Raw genomic sequence first — 7,334 nt, 5'->3', positions numbered from 1 at the left:
TTACACACACATACTACGGGAGAGAGAGGTATTAACGTCGGTAGAATGCAACACAAGGGCATATACGACCAACAGTGGGACTTGAACTCGGGTGGATCATGGCCATTATAAGGGCCCTCACACTAGCAAATCTGCCCCACTTGTGGGTGGGAGAGAAAGGTAGTGTGAGGGTCCTCTTTTTATTACACACACACGCTATGAGAGAGAGAGAGAGAGAGGTATTAATGTCGGTAGAATGCAACACAAGGGCATATACGACCAATGGTGGGACTTGAACTCGGGTGGATCATGGCCATTATAAGGGCCCTCGCACTAGCTGATCTGCCCCACTTGTGGGTGGCAAAAAGATAGTGAGAGAGAGAGAGAGAGAGAGAGAGAGAGAGAGAGAGAGAATATATGTTTTTTTAATAGTTGTGATGTACAAAGAGAACTCCTGCTCTTTTAAAACTTTTTTAAACGTTTAGGCTCAAAAGAGAGAGAGAGAGAGAGAGAGAGAGAGAGAGAGAGAGAGAGAGAATATAGTTTAGGCTATGTATATATGTACATATATAAATATAAAGAGAGATGTACATATAGATATTTTAGTCTAGGTATTTATTAGGCTGCACACACACATACACGCACGCACACACATTACTTAAGCTATATGTATTTTAATAAATGTGTGTGTGCATGTGTGTGTGTGTATAGCTTTAGTCTTTAGGCTATAGGAAATATATATCTATATATGGGGGGGTGTGTGTGTAGCCTAAAAGATATATAGTGTAATATATCTATTAGGCTATACACACACACAACAAAATATTTTGTGTGTGTGTGTGTGTGTAGCCTAATATGTCTATTAGGCTATACACACATGCACACACACATATATGTATGTATATATATATATATATATATATATATATATATATATATATATATATATATATGTATGTATGTATGTATATATATATATGTATGTATATATATATATGTATATATTATATTGTATATATTTTAGGCTAAAATTCTATTAGGATATATGTATTTTACTCTGTGTGTGTGTGTGTGTGTGTATTTATAAACTATATATTTTAGAATATCTATAAATATAAAAATGGAATGAACTACATATAGCCTAATCTGTGTGTGTGTGTGTGTGTGTGTGTGTGTGTGTGTTTGTAGGTGTGTATGGCCTAAAATGTATATAGTCTAAAGATACACACACACACACACACACACACACACATTTTTTAATGCTTCAATATGTGTGGCATACTTTTTAAAACATTTTCTATTATATATGTTATTGAAATTATGTACGTGTGAGAGACAGAGTAAATATATATATATATATATATAGCTTTAGTCTTTATGCTATAAAATATATATATCTATATATGGGGAGGTGTTTGTGTAGCCTAATAGATATATAGTTTAATATATCGATTAGGCTATATACACACACAATAAAATATATTATGTGTGTATGTGTGTGTGTTTACACACACACACACACACACACACACACATATATTAGGCTATGCATATATATATTAGACTATATATCTATTTAGGCTGCACACACATATATTAGGCTATTTAGGCTAAAAATCTATTAGGATATATGTATTTTAGTGTGTGTGTGTGTGTGTGTGTGTATTTATAAACTATATATTTTAGAATATATATAAATATAATAATGGAAAGAACTATAGATAGCCTAATGTGTGTGTGTGTGTGTGTGTGTGTGTGTGTGTGTGTGTGTGTTTGTAGGTGTGTATGGCCTAAATATATATATAGTCTAAAGATACATACACACACACACACACACATATATGGTTGAAAACTTATTAAGCTATATGTATTTTATTACACACTCTCTGTACGTGATTTATTCTTCGATGGAGAATACATTCCGCTTGGGTTTTATAAAGTAGATCTTCATAGGATTGCAGGCCCTTGTAGCCCAAATTTTATAAGTGTGTCTTTCTTAGGCTATCGAGAGCCTACTGATTGGCAACCCATTGGGCATGGTCGTAATGACAACTATATGTATAGCTTTTTGAGGCCTACCCGTACACCTATCCATGAAAGTACGTCATCTATTGACCACGGTATGTTAAATATTATAATTGTATGATTGTAAAGCTCTTTTATAAAAAAATCCCAAAGTTTGCGCAGGACATCTCGTAGATGTCACCTTTTTGACGAAAGAGGCTCTATGTTTGCAGCAGCACAACAAGATTTTATCGCGCCATCTGATTCTACTTAGATATATTATATCTTCCAGTTTAGGGTCATTGTATATGAGTTTTTTTAGTGCTCCTTATATAGGTTATGATGACCTTCATGTTTGAAATGTTTTGGTTACCACATTTCAATATAGTCTATTATATTCATGAGAAATTTTGGTGACCACTATATAGCTTATGGGATCGTTGTATATGAGGTTTTTTGGTGGTCCTTATATAGGTTTGATGACCTTCGTACGTGAAACATGTTGGTTACCACATTTTAGTATAGTCTATTATATTTATGAGAATTTTCGGTGACCACTATATGGCTTATGGGGACTTTTATATATAAAGAATTTTGGGCACCACATTTTTGTATCATTTTCAAATGTATTGCTTTTTGGGTATAATATTCTAATCGTCATTTTGGTTATTTATAAAATTTTCAAGTTGAGAGAGAGAGAGAGAGATTGTAGGAGATGATGAAATCTATGAGAGAGATTGGATTACATATTGAATTGGAGTGGATTTGTGCCTATGTCCAACCTAACGTCTTGGGATGGGCTGGAAAACTAGCTATTTTGCTACACTACAATGAAGACACTCCATAATTTGTTTACAACTTGGTGATGTAAGTCAAGTTATGATCATTGATCTTATGGTATCTATCATTCGTGTCCCAAACTGTAAGCTTTGGAAGGATATTGGCATTGGATGGTAAGGTTGTTATGAGATTATTGAGAAGATGGTAGATAAATACGTGGCCCAATATGAAAATGCAGAATATTCACATTCCAATTCATGGATGCCATGAAGTAGCTCTATTCGAGCATTTGAGTGAAAGTGTCCTCAACTCCTACCGGTCAAAGACGAGTGAGGCGTATTTATATTATCTAGAGGAAGATTTTCACAAAGTTGCCATGTGGCAAGAATTTGGAAGTTCGGGAAGGAGAGGAGAAAGTTTAGGTAGAATTTAAATTTGTAATCTCAAAAGACGTGCGAAGCACGGGTTGCCTCCCCTTTTCCATTAATGTGAACGCCTTATTGTTTTTTTTGGAGAAACGATACTTATAAGATTTAGTTAAAAAAAGATGAAGTTGTCGCCTGTGTTAAATAGGCTAGGATCTCAGGAGTTGTAGCTTGGCACTATCTAACAACTTAGAGCTGAAAGGACCAATTAACACCTTTAACTCTGCAACAAAAGCTTCCACCTTCCATTCAGGGCACTGCATATGCGGGCATCAACGTAACACTAGTTGATTATTGACCATCCAAAGTTGTTGCAACACAAAATATGGGATCCAAGGCCATATGCATGCTAGGGCCGGGTTCAAGAGCTTGATGTAGCCTAGCAATGCATGTTTCCATGTAAACTGATGTTGTGTTCCGCGACTTTCCAACCATCCTTGCGTTCCTCTCCAAAGCGTTTGGGCATTGGGGCAAGCCCAAAAAACATGAAAGGCATTTTCCCTTTATGTATTGTAGAAGGGGCACAATGGAGACACTGGACCAAGTTAGCAAGTCTGTCCCTTGTAGGGAGTTTCAAGTGGAGTAGCCATGCCAGAGAAAAATGTTGATGCGGAAGGATGGAGTTGTTGTCCACACTGCCACTGTGCATCGGCCCAGGTGCCGATAGAGCTTGGGGAATTCCACCTGTGGGGTAGCTTTCCAAACTAATGTGTTTGGTAATCCTGCATGTCGGGTCCTTTCAGGTCTAGGAGTGTTTTCCCTTTAATAGAGGCCCAGTTTTGGCAAGCCAATTATCACTTTTCAGGCACAAGGCAGTTGGCCAACGTGAGGGGAGCACATCTGCAGAGCTTGGAGAATAGCGAGTGCAAGGTTGGAGAGACCATAGTTTTAGGCAATGACATCCTAGTCCAGCCATTGGGACGTTTTCGCACAAGCCTTTCTTATGGAGTTTACGAGCTTAGTTGACGTTCGATAGTGCCTGTGGTGGCTGACCATCTTCCATATTACATAGTGACCACCATATACTGTCACCCAAGGGCATTGACCATTCCATCTTAGACTAGCGAAAAGCTCTTGCCACCTTGCCACCAACCCATGCACTGAAGTAGATTTCTTGATTGTGCACTTGCACCCAAGGATGGAATCTTGTGTCTCAAGGACACATTCGGCCATTGACATGGTAATCTTGTTGCATTTTGAATGAAATGCTTGGTAATTACTCCCCACGGTTGCACCGTTTCAATCTTCTATAACCACTTAAGTGTCAGCATCTTGGCTCTAATATTCAGGTTAGTTATTCCCAAACCACCTTTATGTTTGGGGGAATGGACTTGTGCCCGTGAGATTGCGTGTTAGCTCTTGCCCTTAGCACTGCTCCACAAGAAATCCTAAAAGAGTTTGTTCACTTTGGCCCAGTCAGATTTGTTAAGGGTGCCATCGCAAAATGCAAACTCAGAGGCCATCATCAATGGGATGGCACTTGGAGAGTATGTACTACAGAGGTCTGTTAGGCAAGGATGCCAGCTTGTCCCTCTTCTCTTTGCGGCAGAGGTCTATTAGGCAAGGATTCCCTGCTACTCGACAGAGATGATATACAATCATGGGAGAACAAGTATGCTTTCAAATGGATCCTGTGTAGGACTGCACTTAGGCTACTAGGCTTGCCTATTGTTGGACAGACATCAGCAACAAACATAGATTCGAGTGGTTCCCTCGACTGTGCTGCAAGAAAAATTGACTCACTGGAGTAAAGCGCAGCTGTCATTCTTTGGAAGGCTAGTGGTTCTTAATCATATTCTAAAGTCCTACATGACTTACCTTGCCTCCTACTGCTAGCCATCATGTGCAGAAGCGGATCCTAATTTCTTCATCTCTAGAATTCACTTGCGTGTGGAGGTAGGAGTCCAGGTTGCTAATCAGCGTGGTGCCGACCTGGTCAAGACCCTCTTGTTGCACTGCTTGCATGAGGTTCTCCCTCAGTTTTTCACCTATGGTGAGCCTGACTCTTCCTAATCTTGCATTCATCCTATCATACTTCTTGTAAAAATTTGTTGTATATCGAATGCATATGTCCCATCTCTCCAGTGGGGCCCCACCTTGGGCTTTGCTGCCTCCCACATTGTCTCAACCCCCGAGTCAAAATTGCTCTTGCCTAAGTGAGAAATGTTAAGCTTGAAAGGGGGGTGCGCTCTACACGGAACAGCCACAATCGGGGAGAGTGCGAAGGTCCCAGGGCAGAACCCCCCTTTGTTATGCATAGCATCTATCCAAGCAGGCTTCTCGCCAATCTTGTGCACCTTGTTTATTCATCCACGTGTAACTACATGTATCAGTTTACCTACAGACTGCCTACTATAGACTTGCTTTATATCCACCGTTACAATTCTGTATACATATTTGCCATGCTTCCCTCTTAGCCCACCGACAAGTGTCTACTTGGGGATGAGGGTGATCAGTTGTTGCTACCTCAACCATGTTGAAAAAAACCAATCATTATTGCATCTTCTCCCTCAAGAAATGTTCCTAATCACTCCCAAAGGGTTTCCCTCTCCACATAGTCATTAGGAGCATACATAGTGCAAAGAGAAAATTGAACATAGGGGTTCTTTACCCTCAACACCAACGCATGTCTGTTCTCCTCCTTGAATTGCTCTATGTACCTCCAATCCTATTTGAGCAAGATGGTAGTTCCTCTCGCTTGGTGGTAAGGCGTGTTAGTGCAAAAAGAAGCTCCACCCCTCTCGAGATTGAGGGGGTGGTCACCTTCGATTTTCAGTTCCTGTGTAGACAAAAAATAAGGCTGCCATGCATGAAACATATGTAAAACCTCTCTTCTCTTTTTGTTGAAACACATCCCTCAGATGTTCCAAGTGAGGATTTAAACCTTTGCATGCATAGACATATTAAATGTCTTGCAACACATCCAATTGAATGGGCTCGAGAGCTGCCAAAGCATCATACTTGTTACCCAAGATAAGGACTTGGCCTTTGGCACGGATTCCTTCTTGAGAGATCCTTTTCTTTGCCCTTGCAGTGGGACATTAATATCTTTAGGTTACAATGGGGGGCGTAATGGTGTGTGTTCTTACTTGCCACTCTAGAACCCTAATCTTTAGGCAGTTCCCTCTCCCTTTTCCTTGAGGACTCAGCACCTGGCGTCTAGGCCACATGCACAGGGGAGGCATCTAGAGGAGTTGGGGATGAGTTTGCACTTCTGCACTTACATTAGAGCTAGTTCCTCAACTGGGCTAAGGGCAATCCTTAGCGAAATGATTAGCCTGCTTGCATTTGTAACATGAATCATCCCTTATGAGGTCGAGAGTGATATGACATATGAGATATCAATTCTTCTATCCCATAGGATACAACATTGGTGTGGCCCTTGGTCTTCGTTATGTTTTAGTGGAGGTGAATCCTGCACCTTGCCGAGCACTCTAGTCACATTGGGGACCTCGGCCCATAGGTAATAAGGTAACTCAAGGAAGTTGACCCGCAATCGGTAGTTGTTCTATAGAACATGCTTTGGTTTGAGTGCAGGGTACCAGGGGATGATATGCACCAAGCTACATATTGTAGCAAGGGACCACAGAGCATATGTTGTCTCTGTGCACCATTAACTCAACCAACACCTTGAAGAATCCTTTGCCATCAAATTGAAAGTAAGAAAAAGTAGCTTTTCCTTAAACTGTTGTCGTGAACCACCTCTTGAAAAGTCTTCCCTACGAGACAAGATGCATCCTGTGAAGTACGGGTAAGTCCCACACTCTGTTGCACGTTTGGACTCAAGGCATACACACTCCATGGGGAGGGCAACAGGAGCAGTGAACTTTCTTTTGGATCGAGGGTTGGAGGTGATCAGAGAAGCTGGCCTTGGTGGTTCAGAGGTCTGCATCCATTGTTCCGAAGGACAGTGTCAACATACAAAAGGGGCCGAGGCAAAAAGTTATGTGTGCCCTTGTTAAAAGGGGAGGTCATTGGAACAAGTGCCTTAGCAAAATCACTATGGCATGCAAAAGGATCAAGCGAAATCAGATCCACTGCATGATGCCCAGCTAGGTGTCCCACCAATTGCTCCAGGGGTGACACTTGTACTCTTTCCATAGGGAGAGTATCGATCGTCTTTGCCGATAGCATGCACCAACAATG

This window comes from Cibotium barometz, chromosome 24 (genome assembly GCF_041138505.1).
Source record: "Cibotium barometz isolate CiBa-2024 chromosome 24, ASM4113850v1, whole genome shotgun sequence".
NCBI classification, from domain to species: domain Eukaryota; kingdom Viridiplantae; phylum Streptophyta; class Polypodiopsida; order Cyatheales; family Cibotiaceae; genus Cibotium; species Cibotium barometz.
The sequence above is the reverse complement of the archived record's forward strand: the minus strand, read 5'-3'. Positions refer to the sequence as shown.